At 38.0% G+C, this 15,823-nt stretch overlaps 1 protein-coding gene across 2 annotated transcripts in view; it reads left to right on the top strand.

The window, feature by feature from the left end:
- Positions 1–15,823, top strand: part of LOC134538275 (endothelin-converting enzyme homolog) — a 106,161-nt gene that overhangs the window by 22,951 nt on the left and 67,387 nt on the right. The window lies entirely within an intron of this gene.

A 15,823-nucleotide genomic window follows, 5' to 3' on the forward strand; every position in this document is an offset into this window, starting at 1 on the left:
TTTTAATTTTAATTTGCGTTTTTATTTATTTTTCTTTTAAGTAGTTACTGGCCCTTTTTTGTGTTAAAAAAATTATTCGCATACATCCAGTTTTTTATTAATTTTGGAGACTGTCAGAAGTAAACACAATAAATATTTATTGTTTGAAATTTTCTATGTTAGAGGGAAAAAAATTCAGAAAAAAAAATCGAAGAAAGGAAATAATGAAATTAAAACGCCAAACCTGTGTGTGGTTAACAAGTACTACAATATATAACTATACATAAACTATTATAAAATAAATTTTTGTTTGTCACTAACTTCAATACTCTCAGAATGTTTATTTTATTTTATTTTATTGCAAACACTCGAGGGAAAATATGTGGCAACAAATGAATTTTTTGCATTGAACATATGAATTAGAATATTTTAAATATAATAATTGTATATTTTTAAATGTTTTTTTCTTTTCAAACTTAAGTTTGTGTATTTTTTCTCAAGTATTATTGTTACTACATTCCTGAATCACTCATATCTATATTTGTATTACACACACTCTGTTAAGAATCGAATTCTTGGTTGTGATTTTAGAAGAAAAAAATTAGACCCATTACTTGTCAATACCAGACAATAAATATGTTAAGAAGATCATATATATTTTATAATTGGAATAACCGTTTGAAAAACCGCATAAAAACCAATTCTCGCAACTCCAACTCTATGGAGTCCATCTATATGTTGTAATATTTCACTGTAAAGATGATTGTCTTTTTTTTTTTTTTTACAGGGAACTACTGAAGGCATTCGCAATCCGTTTTGACGAATATATATAAAAAAATCCTTCGACAACGTGGGATGCCTTTTGACTGCTTAAGGCCACGCGACTTTTCAAAAATTCATGGGCTCCAAACGACATTGTACTTAATGCTGATGAATTATTACACCCGGGGCTTAAGTTTGAGAAACGAACCCTTGTCTTACTGCGTAATGCTATTAGAGGAGATAGTTCACAAGGGACCCAACGTCATTGAAACACCACCCTAAATATATCAAAGAAAGTATCGGTTATGCAGGTAAATCTTACAAAGACATCTACAGCAATAACTTTAATTTAATTTTTTTTTTCACTATTCTTACGTCCGTCACGTGAAAATGCAAGTGTTTCAACTAGACGACCTTTCTTGTGTTCGATTGATTATGATGATTCGAATGCAGTTCATCATTATCAATCAAAGCACAACTCGCCGGTAAAATTCCTACGTGAGATGAGGTTGTTTAAGTAGATACTTATCGGCCAGGAAGTTTGTTATCTCCCACATAATCTTCCGAGGGTAATGAATTTTGTCAACGTCTCGTTTAAGGCTGTATGTACCGTTCAAGGTCATTATTTTGTTTTAACGTCTAACACCATTAAACCTGGTGACTTTCCGAGTAGCAGAACGTCAAAAAAATAATATATATATATATATATATATATAGTGCATACTTTCGCATAATTAGCTCGAAAAGTTGCATTTTTAAAATTTCCATTGTGTTTAAAGTCAATACTGGTGGTTACTGTGTGCTATGGTTTTAAATTTCCTTCAGAAATATAAATTATTTTATTTTATTTAGCCTTTTAAAGTAATAAAATTTCTGATGATTTTAACAGGCCAGGTAAATATAAACTATTTTTTTTCGGAAATAAATCAAATCATATCAAAAATCAGCCAGTAAAATTGACGTTAAGCCTAGATACTTTCAATTTCATATTCCATTACATTCTTACTAGCCATACTGCAAAAAAATAAGTTAAGATGCCAATTTTGCCATATAATTATGCAAAAAGTATGCGATATATATTTTTTTCATTTTGTGAAAATTCACCCACTCCAAAAGTCGGCAAGTTCAAGCGTGTGGAACGTAAGTGTAAAATAATTACCTGGAACGTGACATAAACCCTTACAGTGAGGTCATACGTAAGAGACGTATAAATTTCACTTCAAGTCAGGGTTTTTTTTAAGGGAGAAATCTGCTGCGGCTCGTTGCAAGAAACTATTCCAGGGTTTTGACCGCTGCAAGTCCAGTGATAATGCCACTGCGCAAATTTGAACGGTCCAAGATTTTGTAGTGAAACTGCCTTCGGCGCGATGCGAGTAAAATTTCAAGGCAGAATTTTAAATGCAACGTTTTCGTGAAACATTGTTGTGAAACGTTTATGACGCGAAAATGACGGAGAATAGGCACTTGGCCAAAGATATATAAAAAGAGCACTATGCTATATACGTTTCTGAGCTCGTTTATCTTCTCCTCTTTAAGCGACGATTCGTCCGCAAAACCCCCCAAAAAATTGAATCTAGAGAGAAAGATTAACGCAAAGAATACGACAGAGTGTGCGCATGCGCTTCTTCTTCTTTTTTTTTTCCTTCAGAAAATAGTAATAAGTATCCTATACAGGTCAACTGTGAAAGCCTAGAATTTTATGTTTCCTTTTTCAACCAGCAGCGTAGATAGAGCTACCTGTTATGTAATTCTTATTTCATTCAGACATTTGGTGTGTTCCAAAATGGCAGAATTGTTTGAAAAAAAGTAACATGTACAGTTTTTCTTTATGGTGTAAGTATTTTAACAGTGAGTAATATTTATTGTTAACTAACCATTATTGATTCATTAATAATTAATTATTGATATCTTGGGCTGTTAGTTTGAATAAAGTGATAATTTTTTAGATTCATATTTATTAGTTTATTTATATTTTAATTGAATTTCTAATAAATAAAAACAAGTTAAAATTTTAAATACCTGAAAACGAAATGAGAGACCAAAACACACCGCACTTTTTTTTTTTTTTTTTTTTAGAAAATTGCCTTCTTTCTCACTTTCTCTCTGCCGTTTTACCCCTTAACGATATACTTACGAGTCGGTCATATTTGGTAATTGTTTCAACAGGTGGAAATTGATTCATATGGGGCAGAAGCCACTACTTTATAATCAGCATTGCTTAAAGAAATTATTTTCTTTTTTTAAAACCCTGTTGGCTCTGTGATTGCAGCTTCTGACTTGTGCACCAAAAATTCTCAGGTTCCTAAATTGGGATTTTTTACTTGTGGTATGTTTTCCCACCCGGATTCACAGAGCAAGGTGCTGGTTTTATCCATTCCATTCTATTCTGCGGAAGGTAATGACGAACCACTGCCGTATCATCTCGCTGGTCTGGGGATTTAAGAAGGTCTTCCGGAACGATTAACTCATAATCTTGTCCGAAATATCATCATAATTTATTCAAAGCGGTCCCGTATGAAATATGGAATTTCCCTGCCGCGTGGGGGAAAAAAAAATAGCTCGAAGGCAACTGAGCTGTCGGTATTTCCGAAACGCGGTGACGAGGAAAGTCGTCTGCAAGGCGATGCCATCCATCCGTCCGTCCGTCAAAGGCAAGCGACTGATAAGGTTTTGACGGACGTGCGGGGAAAGTTAATTACTTCACGTGGTTTTAAACTGGTCACGTGACTGACAGACGAGCAGGTGATTGACGTACGTGAAGTAACACCGGCCCTGTTGATTCACTTAGCTGCGAGTTTTGGATTTGCACTGGAACTCCGAATTCAAGTCACCTTCTTCCAGCGTGTAGTATCGATTATAAAACTCTTAAGTTTACTTTCTTGCTACATTTTGGAATATAATGGAGTTAATAGTCATTATTACATTCATGAAAAGTTTTTTTTGAAGTCGTATCTATTTAGGCGCGTTACGAAAAAAAAATTACGAGAGTGAATTTTTTTACGATGCGCCCACAACATGCAACGAGATTTTCGCACGATGAAAAAAAAAAGCTTCATACAAATAAAACTATAAATATGCTTTTAAATCTTATACTTCAGTGCTTGGTATTGAATACTGATCCATATCATTAAAAAATTATTTATCGTGAATATTAGTGAATGAAATTTTGTTTATAGACTTTTTAAAGTATATTTATCAGTTCCCTATATGTAGATATAAGTAGTATAGGAATGGGCGTCCGGAAACTGGGTTCTGGGTGTGGAGCCGGAGCCGGTGTCCGCCATATTTGATTGTGACGTCACGGCGGCCATCTTGGAGGAGTGTAACGGGACATAGCGTAACGGGACAAGTTTGACCTTGACCTTTGACCCTCAAAATTCGCCAAAATTGGGCAAAAATTGCCCAAAATTCCTCAAAATTCGTCAAAATTTACATTTCTGTGGAAAAAATTCCGCCAAAAAATCTCAAAAAATTCCACAATTCAAAAATTAGGATTTCGAAAATCCTCAAAAGTCGTTTTGCCTTAGAAAGAACCCAAATTACTTAAAGAGGCTTAAGCATCCATGTCTACAGCCTCTGATAAGCCTCTGACGTCATCATGGAATATGTCATTTTGAATAAAGACGTCACCGTTGCAATTATCGTTATGGTCGCCATCTTTAAATTTGGACGCCATCTTGAAAATCTTTAATTATTATCCGATTTTAATGGAAAAAATTCCAAAATTCATCAAAAAATTAACTTATTCGAATTATGATTGATTATATCGATTACCGTCCTCGGTTCGAACCCGGTGAGTGCAAAAAAAACTAAAAATGGCGACAGGCTCCTTCCTCAATGGTGGATGCAGGCAGACTGACTCCTATCACTTTTTTTCAAAGCATATATATCGTCACCTATTATGACGTCATGTCCGCCATCTTGAAAATCCATAATTTTAATGCTAGAGATTCGGGAAAAATTTAAAAATCATTAAAAAAATTAACTAATCGAATTAAATAATAAAAAAATCCTTATAACCACCGTTGCACTTTTCGTAACGGCCACCATCATTTAATCAAGAAACTGGAGGTCACCATCTTGTTTTCATCCGCTAGAGTGTGCTGATACCATGTTAGTATATTTAACCGGTCACCACACCTTTAACCTTGACCTTGAAATTTGACCTTGACCTTGAAATTTGACCTTGACCGTGAACTTTGACCTTGGCCTTGATATTTTACCTTGACCTTTGACCTTGTCCTTGAAATTTGACCTTGACCTTGAAATTTGACCTTGACCTGGATATTTGACTTTGACCCTGAAATTTGACTTTGTCCTTGTCGACCATCATGGATTCGACATTTTATGTTCAGTACATGCTACCAGGAGCTACCACCTGCTGGAGTACGCCATCTTGTGTGTGTGTACTTGTATTATAGAGTACATTTCCATCTGGATAATTTTATTCTAACCCGCTACAGTGCAGTAATCATTTATTATAGAGGTGCCCCCCGCCATCTTGAAATACGGCCGCCATCTTGAAATCATGTAATAATGGAGCTAGAAAAGCGGGAAAAAATCCAAAATTCATTAAATAAATTTGTAATCCATATAATGATTGATTGGATCGACTAAGGTCCTTGGTTCGATCCCTAGCCGATACAAAACAACTTTAATTAAAAAAATACTAAAAAAGTGTTAGGTTTGAGAAAATAAAAACACCACAAGTTCTTTTAAAAAAATTTTATTACATAAATTCAATACACTACTACAAGTACAAAAAAACACTGACAAATTAGCAAAGCCTTTTGGATTCCTCGATTCAAACAGTCTTCTTATTGTACGGACTAAGCCTTTTACATGACTTTAAATGTCTATCCGATCCGGTCATCACCACAGCCACAGACGGACTGAAGTCCATATCACCAGGGTCTCACTTATATAGACTCATCAGCCGGTACAACACAAGAGTCAAAACAATAACCATGTTTATTATACGCGCACTTAACTTTCTCGGAGCATTTTTTATAATGAAGATGTAAGCTATCAAGACGTGAAATTAGTTTTTTGCACTTATTGCACTGAAATTGTATTCTTTTAACATTACTAGAACAACTGCTTCTTTCATGTCTGCGAGCATTTGAGGTGATAGTAAATGATGCGTCACAGTATTTGCACTGACGCAATGTACGCTCTTCATTAGTTGAAGAATCCATTGCTGATGATGAAACTTCGGATGATGGTGGAACAGCACATATTGAAGTCTCCTCCAGTGTTGTCAGAGGCGTTGCCAACGGGATCTGCTCCAACATCGTCGGCGCTGGCGTCATGGTCCCCGTAGTCGATGGTACATCCTCCATCGAGTTCGACGTTAAAGTCGGTAAAGATGCCATCGAAGTCTCAAGAACAGGCAATTACACGACTTATGCACCAGAAGAAACAAACTAGGTGATCCGTACACCGTCGACGGCAGTAACAAACTGAGCGTCCTGCTGTCTATGACTCGTTTATATACACGCACCGGATGGAATAATACGCTAGTCAAATCAAGAACAATTTATTATAATACTAGAGTCAAAACAACATTAAAAAAATAGAAGCACCATCAACAAAAAAAAAGGCAACACATTTGGAAGCACCGACAACGAAAAAGGCAGCACCATCATCGAAAAGGCCGCACATTTGTCATTGGCTCCAATATTCATTAGCTCCAATATTCATTGGTTCCATCAGTCTATTGATTCTATCAGTCTAGTGACTCCAACAGTCATTGACACCAACAGCCTTATTCTTCATCAGCTCCAATGATATTTGGCTAGAATGCTACGAGTCTAAGAGACTATGAGGATACAATTCTACGAGTGTACAAGACTCCTCCAACTACCTTCAAGTGTATAAAGCTCCAAATGCTCCAACAGCTCCAACACGCAATGTACGCAATGTACGCGCAATACACACAGTACACACAGGAAACGGAACGTACACACAGTACACACAGGAAACGGAACGTACACACAGTACACACAGGAAACGAAACGTACACACAGTACACACAGGAAACAGAACGTACACACAGTACACACAGGAAACGGAACGTACACACAATGACTACACTTCGTTCGCGCAGTATAAACATTTAATGAGAACGAAGCACGTTTGGACGGAAATTCTATAAAACGAAAGCTCATTTAACGAAAAGGAGGCGCATTCTCTCGTTCATTCAACTTGGTAGGATGCAATCGTCAATGATAAGTTAGGATATAATCTCTCCAACAGTCTATGAATCCAACAGTTTATATTTCCATTAGCCATCGACTCCAACAGTCATTGACTCCAACAGTCATTGGCTCCAACAGTCATTGCCTCCAACAGCTCCAAATGGCTCCAACAGCTCCAAATGGATCCAAATGCTCCAAACGACCTCCAAATGCTTGACAGCTCCAAATGGCTCCAAATGCTCCAAACGGCCTCCAAATGGCTCCAACAGCCTCCAAATGCTTAACACATCTCCAAATGGCTCCAAATGCTCCAAACGGCCTCCAAATGCTTGACAGCTCCAAATGTCTCCAGCAGCTCCAAATGCTCCAAATGGCTCCAACAGCTCCAACAGCTCCAAATGGCTCCAACAGCTCAAAATGCTCCAAACGGCCTCCAAATGGCTCCAACAGTTCCAACAGCCTCCAAATGCTTAACTCAGCTCCAAATGGCTCCAAATGTTCCAAACGGCCTTCAAATGCTTGACAGCTCCAAATGCTCCAAATGGCTCCAACAGCTCCAAAAGGCTCCAAATGCTTCAAAAGACTCCAAATGCTCCAACAGCTCCAAATGGCTCCATCAGCTCCAACAGCTCCAAAAAAAAAGGCTCCAAATGCTCCAACAGCCTCCAAATGCTTAACACAGCGCCAGATGCTTCAAAAGGCTCCAATTATCGCATCTGTCTTCGTCGGCATTTTCTCTTTTGCTCCCACTGCTCCAACAGCATTATGTTATATGATTCCATGGATACTTTGTTACGTAGCTACAGGTCTACGAGGTTCCAATGCATCATGTTTACGAAGCTTCCAGGACACGAGGCTACATGGCTACGAGACTACATGACTCTAACTGATTACAATAGCACCACTCAGTGGTGAGAGTTAGGTTATCTAATGCAAAGCAAATTGATGTAAGTAGTTCTGACTGTCATCAACAGATGTAGCCACGTGTTTCTTGCAGGTAAATATTAATTAGTTATTTTATGTGGGATGCGGGATGCTCACTAACGATCGCAAAAGAAGGAGGGCTTCGCTAGACACCAAGGAGAAGGAAGTTCGTCTTACATGTTAATGCTTCGCTGATGTTTCATGGCATATTATTTGACTGAGTAATGGTTGTTTATTTCTTTAATTCCACTTGGTAAAATTATTGCAAGTGTCAATTTATTAGCAGAAATTCACTAATGAAATGTAGCTCTGAATAAAATGACATGACTCATTAGGTAAATATCCTTCATGCAGAGATCGATTTCACACAAATAATCAGCAGCACTCAGAGAAAATCATAAGATGTCTAGCCAGGAATAACCAGAAGCACTTGGAGAAAACCATCAAATTATTAACAAGAATAATCAGGAGCACACGGAGAAAACATAATAACAAGAATAATCGGGAGCACACGGAGAAAACCACCACACGTTTTTTTGATATCATAAAATTAGAGGAAAAAAAAATAAAAAATAAATTAATAAAAAATTTAAAATAAAAACAAAAAATACATAAAATTCTGGCTTGTACTAGAACTCTATCTTTGCTCATCAATGAGAAGTTCACAAGCTAGCAGAATCTTATGTATTTTTTGTTTTTATTTTAAATTTTTTATTAATTTATTTTTTATTTTTTTTCCTCTAATTTTATGATATCAAGAAAACGTGTGGTGGTTTTCTCCGTGTGCTCCCGATTATTCTTGTTATTATGTTTTCTCCGTGTGCTCCTGATTATTCTTGTTAATAATTTGATGGTTTTCTCCAAGTGCTTCTGGTTATTCCTGGCTAGACATCTAATGATTTTCTCTGAGTGCTGCTGATTATTTGTGTGAAATCGATCTCTGCATGAAGGATATTTACCTAATGAGTCATGTCATTTTATTCAGAGCTACATTTCATTAGTGAATTTCTGCTAATAAATTGACACTTGCAATAATTTTACCAGGTGGAATTAAAGAAATAAACAACCATTACTCAGTCAAATAATATGCCATGAAACATCAGCGAAGCATTAACATGTAAGACGAACTTCCTTCTCCTTGGTGTCTAGCGAAGCCCTCCTTCTTTTGCGATCGTTAGTGAGCATCCCGCATCCCACATAAAATAACTAATTAATATTTACCTGCAAGAAACACGTGGCTACATCTGTTGATGACAGTCAGAACTACTTACATCAATTTGTTTTGCATTAGATAACCTAACTCTCACCACTGAGTGGTGCTATTGTAATCAGTTAGAGTCATGTAGTCTCGTAGCCATGTAGCCTCGTGTCCTGGAAGCTTTGTAAACATGATGCATTGGAACCTCGTAGACCTGTAGCTACGTAACAAAGTATCCATGGAATCATATAACATAATGCTGTTGGAGCAGTGGGAGCAAAAGAGAAAATGCCGACGAAGACAGATGCGATAATTGGAGCCTTTTGAAGCATCTGGCACTGTGTTAAGCATTTGGAGGCTGTTGGAGCATTTGGAGCCTTTTTTTTGGAGCTGTTGGAGCTGATGGAGCCATTTGGAGCTGTTGGAGCATTTGGAGTCTTTTGAAGCATTTGGAGCCTTTTGGAGCTGTTGGAGCCATTTGGAGCATTTGGAGCTGTCAAGCATTTGAAGGCCGTTTGGAACATTTGGAGCCATTTGGAGCTGAGTTAAGCATTTGGAGGCTGTTGGAGCTGTTGGAGCCATTTGGAGACCGTTTGGAGCATTTTGAGCTGTTGGAGACATTTGGAGCTGTTGGAGCTGTTGGAGCCATTTGGAGCATTTGGAGCTGCTGGAGACATTTGGAGCTGTCAAGCATTTGGAGGCCGTTTGGAGCATTTGGAGCCATTTGGAGATGTGTTAAGCATTTGGAGGCTGTTGGAGCCATTTGGAGGCCGTTTGGAGCATTTGGAGCCATTTGGAGCTGTCAAGCATTTGGAGGTCGTTTGGAGCATTTGGATCCATTTGGAGCTGTTGGAGCCATTTGGAGCTGTTGGAGGCAATGACTGTTGGAGCCAATGACTGTTGGAGTCAATGACTGTTGGAGTCGATGGCTAATGGAAATATAAACTGTTGGATTCATAGACTGTTGGAGAGATTATATCCTAACTTATCATTGACGATTGCATCCTACCAAGTTGAATGAACGAGAGAATGCGCCTCCTTTTCGTTAAATGAGCTTTCGTTTTATAGAATTTCCGTCCAAACGTGCTTCGTTCTCATTAAATGCTTATACTGCGCGAACGAAGTGTAGTCATTGTGTGTACGTTCCGTTTCCTGTGTGTACTGTGTGTACGTTCTGTTTCCTGTGTGTACTGTGTGTACGTTTCGTTTCCTGTGTGTACTGTGTGTACGTTCCGTTTCCTGTGTGTACTGTGTGTACGTTCCGTTTCCTGTGTGTACTGTGTGTATTGCGCGTACATTGCGTACATTGCGTGTTGGAGCTGTTGGAGCATTTGGAGCTTTATACACTTGAAGGTAGTTGGAGGAGTCTTGTACACTCGTAGAATTGTATCCTCATAGTCTCTTAGACTCGTAGCATTCTAGCCAAATATCATTGGAGCTGATGAAGAATAAGGCTGTTGGTGTCAATGACTGTTGGAGTCACTAGACTGATAGAATCAATAGACTGATGGAACCAATGAATATTGGAGCTAATGAATATTGGAGCCAATGACAAATGTGCGGCCTTTTCGATGATGGTGCTGCCTTTTTCGTTGTCGGTGCTTCCAAATATGTTGCCTTTTTTTTGTTGATGGTGCTTCTATTTTTTTAATGTTGTTTTGACTCTAGTATTATAATAAATTGTTCTTGATTTGACTAGCGTATTATTCCATCCGGTGCGTGTATATAAACGAGTCATAGACAGCAGGACGCTCAGTTTGTTACTGCCGTCGACGGTGTACGGATCACCTAGTTTGTTTCTTCTGGTGCATAAGTCGTGTAATTGCCTGTTCTTGAGACTTCGATGGCATCTTTACCGACTTTAACGTCGAACTCGATGGAGGATGTACCATCGACTACGGGGACCATGACGCCAGCGCCGACGATGTTGGAGCAGATCCCGTTGGCAACGCCTCTGACAACACTGGAGGAGACTTCGATATGTGCTGTTCCACCATCATCCGAAGTTTCATCATCAGCAATGGATTCTTCAACTAATGAAGAGCGTACATTGCGTCAGTGCAAATACTGTGACGCATCATTTACTATCACCTCAAATGCTCGCAGACATGAAAGAAGCAGTTGTTCTAGTAATGTTAAAAGAATACAATTTCAGTGCAATAAGTGCAAAAAACTAATTTCACGTCTTGATAGCTTACATCTTCATTATGAAAAATGCTCCGAGAAAGTTAAGTGCGCGTATAATGAACATGGTTATTGTTTTGACTCTTGTGTTGTACCGGCTGATGAGTCTATATAAGTGAGACCCTGGTGATATGGACTTCAGTCCGTCTGTGGCTGTGGTGATGACCGGATCGGATAGACATTTAAAGTCATGTAAAAGGCTTAGTCCGTACAATAAGAAGACTGTTTGAATCGAGGAATCCAAAAGGCTTTGCTAATTTGTCAGTGTTTTTTTGTACTTGTAGTAGTGTATTGAATTTATGTAATAAAATTTTTTTAAAAGAACTTGTGGTGTTTTTATTTTCTCAAACCTAACACTTTTTTAGTATTTTTTTAATTAAAGTTGTTTTGTATCGGCTAGGGATCGAACCAAGGACCTTAGTCGATCCAATCAATCATTATATGGATTACAAATTTATTTAATGAATTTTGGATTTTTTCCCGCTTTTCTAGCTACATTATTACATGATTTCAAGATGGCGGCCGTATTTCAAGATGGCGGGGGGCACCTCTATAATAAATGATTACTGCACTGTAGCGGGTTAGAATAAAATTATCCAGATGGAAATGTACTCTATAATACAAGTACACACACACAAGATGGCGTACTCCAGCAGGTGGTAGCTCCTGGTAGCATGTACTGAACATAAAATGTCGAATCCATGATGGTCGACAAGGACAAAGTCAAATTTCAGGGTCAAAGTCAAATATCCAGGTCAAGGTCAAATTTCAAGGTCAAGGTCAAATTTCAAGGACAAGGTCAAAGGTCAAGGTAAAATATCAAGGTCAAGGTCAAAGTTCACGGTCAAGGTCAAATTTCAAGGTCAAGGTCAAATTTCAAGGTCAAGGTTAAAGGTGTGGTGACCGGTTAAATATACTAACATGGTATCAGCACACTCTAGCGGATGAAAACAAGATGGTGACCTCCAGTTTCTTGATTAAATGATGGTGGCCGTTACGAAAAGTGCAACGGTGGTTATAAGGATTTTTTTATTATTTAATTCGATTAGTTAATTTTTTTAATGATTTTTAAATTTTTCCCGAATCTCTAGCATTAAAATTATGGATTTTCAAGATGGCGGACATGACGTCATAATAGGTGACGATATATATGCTTTGAAAAAAAGTGATAGGAGTCAGTCTGCCTGCATCCACCATTGAGGAAGGAGCCTGTCGCCATTTTTAGTTTTTTTTGCACTCACCGGGTTCGAACCGAGGACGGTAATCGATATAATCAATCATAATTCGAATAAGTTAATTTTTTGATGAATTTTGGAATTTTTTCCATTAAAATCGGATAATAATTAAAGATTTTCAAGATGGCGTCCAAATTTAAAGATGGCGACCATAACGATAATTGCAACGGTGACGTCTTTATTCAAAATGACATATTCCATGATGACGTCAGAGGCTTATCAGAGGCTGTAGACATGGATGCTTAAGCCTCTTTAAGTAATTTGGGTTCTTTCTAAGGCAAAACGACTTTTGAGGATTTTCGAAATCCTAATTTTTGAATTGTGGAATTTTTTGAGATTTTTTGGCGGAATTTTTTCCACAGAAATGTAAATTTTGACGAATTTTGAGGAATTTTGGGCAATTTTTGCCCAATTTTGGCGAATTTTGAGGGTCAAAGGTCAAGGTCAAACTTGTCCCGTTACGCTATGTCCCGTTACACTCCTCCAAGATGGCCGCCGTGACGTCACAATCAAATATGGCGGACACCGGCTCCGGCTCCACACCCAGAACCCAGTTTCCGGACGCCCATTCCTATACTACTGATATATATATATTTACATTGTCAATTATAAATTATAACAATATTATTTAATAAATACTTAAAATAAATAAATTAGAATAAATATTTAGTTTATTTATTAATTTTCATATTAATTAAAATTTGTACCTATATTTTATTATACTGAATTAAAACATTCATTTTATACATCTCTTTACATTAATATTGAATATAGAGTAGGTATTAAATTTTTTTTAACTTGATTGAATTTATACTTAACCAAACTATTTATAACATCACCCCAGCGCTTTTAATATTTTATTTATATTGATTATTTGCATGCAAACTTAAAGTTAGTTTTTTACTACGCCAAGTAGTTATAACTTCTAACGTACGTTACATATGTACACGCACAATTTTTTGATGCATGTCACAATGAGTTGGATGCCCTTTCCTGCGATTACGATAAATACGTAACTACAAATATTAGTCGAAAGATAACGGCAAACTTACATCCAAATTATACTTTTTTCGGTATGGCGTTTAGAAACGGCTTGAATGTTAATTTGAGTAACTGCTTTTCACTACATTAAAAAAAGAATATGTAATAAAATCACTTGAGGTATTATGAATTTTCTCCATTTGAAAATGTTTTTGATTCACTTTATTTTTTTCGGCCTTAGCGTCTGGTATACAGCGAGGCTATAAAAGACGGTGACCCACAAAACATACACGGTATTTTGGTGAAGGAATCGTTAATAGCATATAGGAAAGAACCATCACAGAATTTCATTAAGAGTTATTGCAGGATACCAAGCGTAGAAACAATCATAATGGTTGGATGGAGATTCACACTTGTGTCCTCTGAGATGCTACGTTTTACTTAAAAAATGTCTGAAATTATTATTCTGCATTCTCTTCATGGTGGACAATTCGACTGTAAAGAGAGAACCCAAATCACTCCGAAGTCCTCAAAGATATTTCTCACTATTCGTGCGTCTTATCGAAAATTATATGGGAGTATGTGATATCATCAATAGTTAATTTTCTTGGCGGTGTTAAATTTTTTAATAACTATTCTGATTTTAATAATTTATAAATTTAAACTTAATGTATAAACTGATAAATTCCGTGTCATTCACCTTGTCTCAAATTTTTACAGTTCTTAAAATTCTTACCAGTTTTACACAATACCCAACTGTTACTTTACAGGTTACCTACTATTAATTAGATTCAATTCACTAGATTTCACGTGATGATTGAAATCTGTGTTCTGAATGGGCTGAGGTTAAGATAAAAAAAAAACCTTATTAAAAACTAGGGACTATTAAAGTCGTTTTTAAATGTCACACCGAAAACAGAAATTCGGATGTGAGTTTGCGTTAACTTTCAAAACTTGGTGGGATTTTTTTTATTGTAATACTACTACTACTACTACTACACACACACATGTATATATATTTTTTTCTGTGTCATGTACCTAGTCTCAAAATCGACAGTTGTCAAAAGAAGGTACACAGTTTCCAACTGTCACTTGCAAAGTACCACGTGATGTTGATTTACGGATACTAGAAACATTGCATACACAGGACACCAGTGGCGGAAGGAGATATAAGAATAATTTTGTCAAGATAGATCCTGCCAAATATATATATATATTTTGTTCAAGTAAAATAATTTGGTTTCTTCATGAAAACAGGTAATTAATGACAGGCAAATTGTTTCCGTCACTAAAGAGCATTGTCGCGGAAACTACGAAAAAATAATTTTTTTTTTAAAAACAACCATTTTACAGGGTCAATATTTTTTTTTTTTTCGTGTCACAAACTTTAAGCTACGGACTCGAACCCATGTCTGCGCGGGCTGATAAGACTCACGCGCAACATTGCTACGCGAATAACAGTCGGTGTCTTGCAACAAAAACCGGTGACGACTTTATTGCAGCACTAATTTAAATTCGTTCGAGGTGAATAAAAATGAGACCAGAATAATTCTCCCAATGATATTATAATTAAAAGCGCCAAAATTAAGTTAGTTAGAACTGTTTGCACTATATTGTTACGGGTGTAATTAGGGGAGAACTGAGTTCGTAAGGGACAGCCCAATTAAGTTTCATTACAGTTTTTATATTTACTAATATTTGAATCAGTAATAAACAGTTGTACTTCGAAATGTCTGATCACCAATCACTCGCCCTAAAAAAATGCTTATTCTCAAGTCACTCAATGTCTGTCAAGCTCCGCAGTTCGCACTCCTCACTGGAGCTAGGCTCGACAGTGGTGCGCCCCATACCTCGCGCCTGTCCACACACACACAGTCTCGCGCCACTCAGCCGCACTCACACGGTCCCGTCGCTCCGCGTCGCGCCACTCTCGAGGGGGGGTCTCTCATCCTCTTCGCCGATGTCGCACTACCCTTCGCTCGCGGAACTCTCGGAACTCTCGGAACTGTTGCGGAACTCCCGCGGAGGCCGGCGTCGCTGCTTAAATACCTGTGGCGCCCTTCTCGAACCGACGAGAGCGGCCGCCACGTGTCGCGCCATCCCGGGCCGACCCGACGCCCGAAACACCCAGAACAGCGACGCCTATTCACGCCATTCCACGCGGCGGCCTCTGTGCGCCCGGAATTCCCAGGCCGCTACAGGCGACAATAGCCCGAGGTTGGACGATGCGTGGGGGTGCGGAGGTGGGGTGGGGGGTGGGGAGATAGCGAGGACCCTTGTACTCCACCCAGGCACGCGCGGCATGCCTCACGTCAATGGACGGCGCGTGACGTCAGTGGCCGTGCGTAGCCGCCAGCCAG

This window comes from Bacillus rossius, chromosome 13 (genome assembly GCF_032445375.1).
Source record: "Bacillus rossius redtenbacheri isolate Brsri chromosome 13, Brsri_v3, whole genome shotgun sequence".
In the NCBI taxonomy this organism is placed as follows: Eukaryota; Metazoa; Arthropoda; class Insecta; order Phasmatodea; family Bacillidae; genus Bacillus; species Bacillus rossius.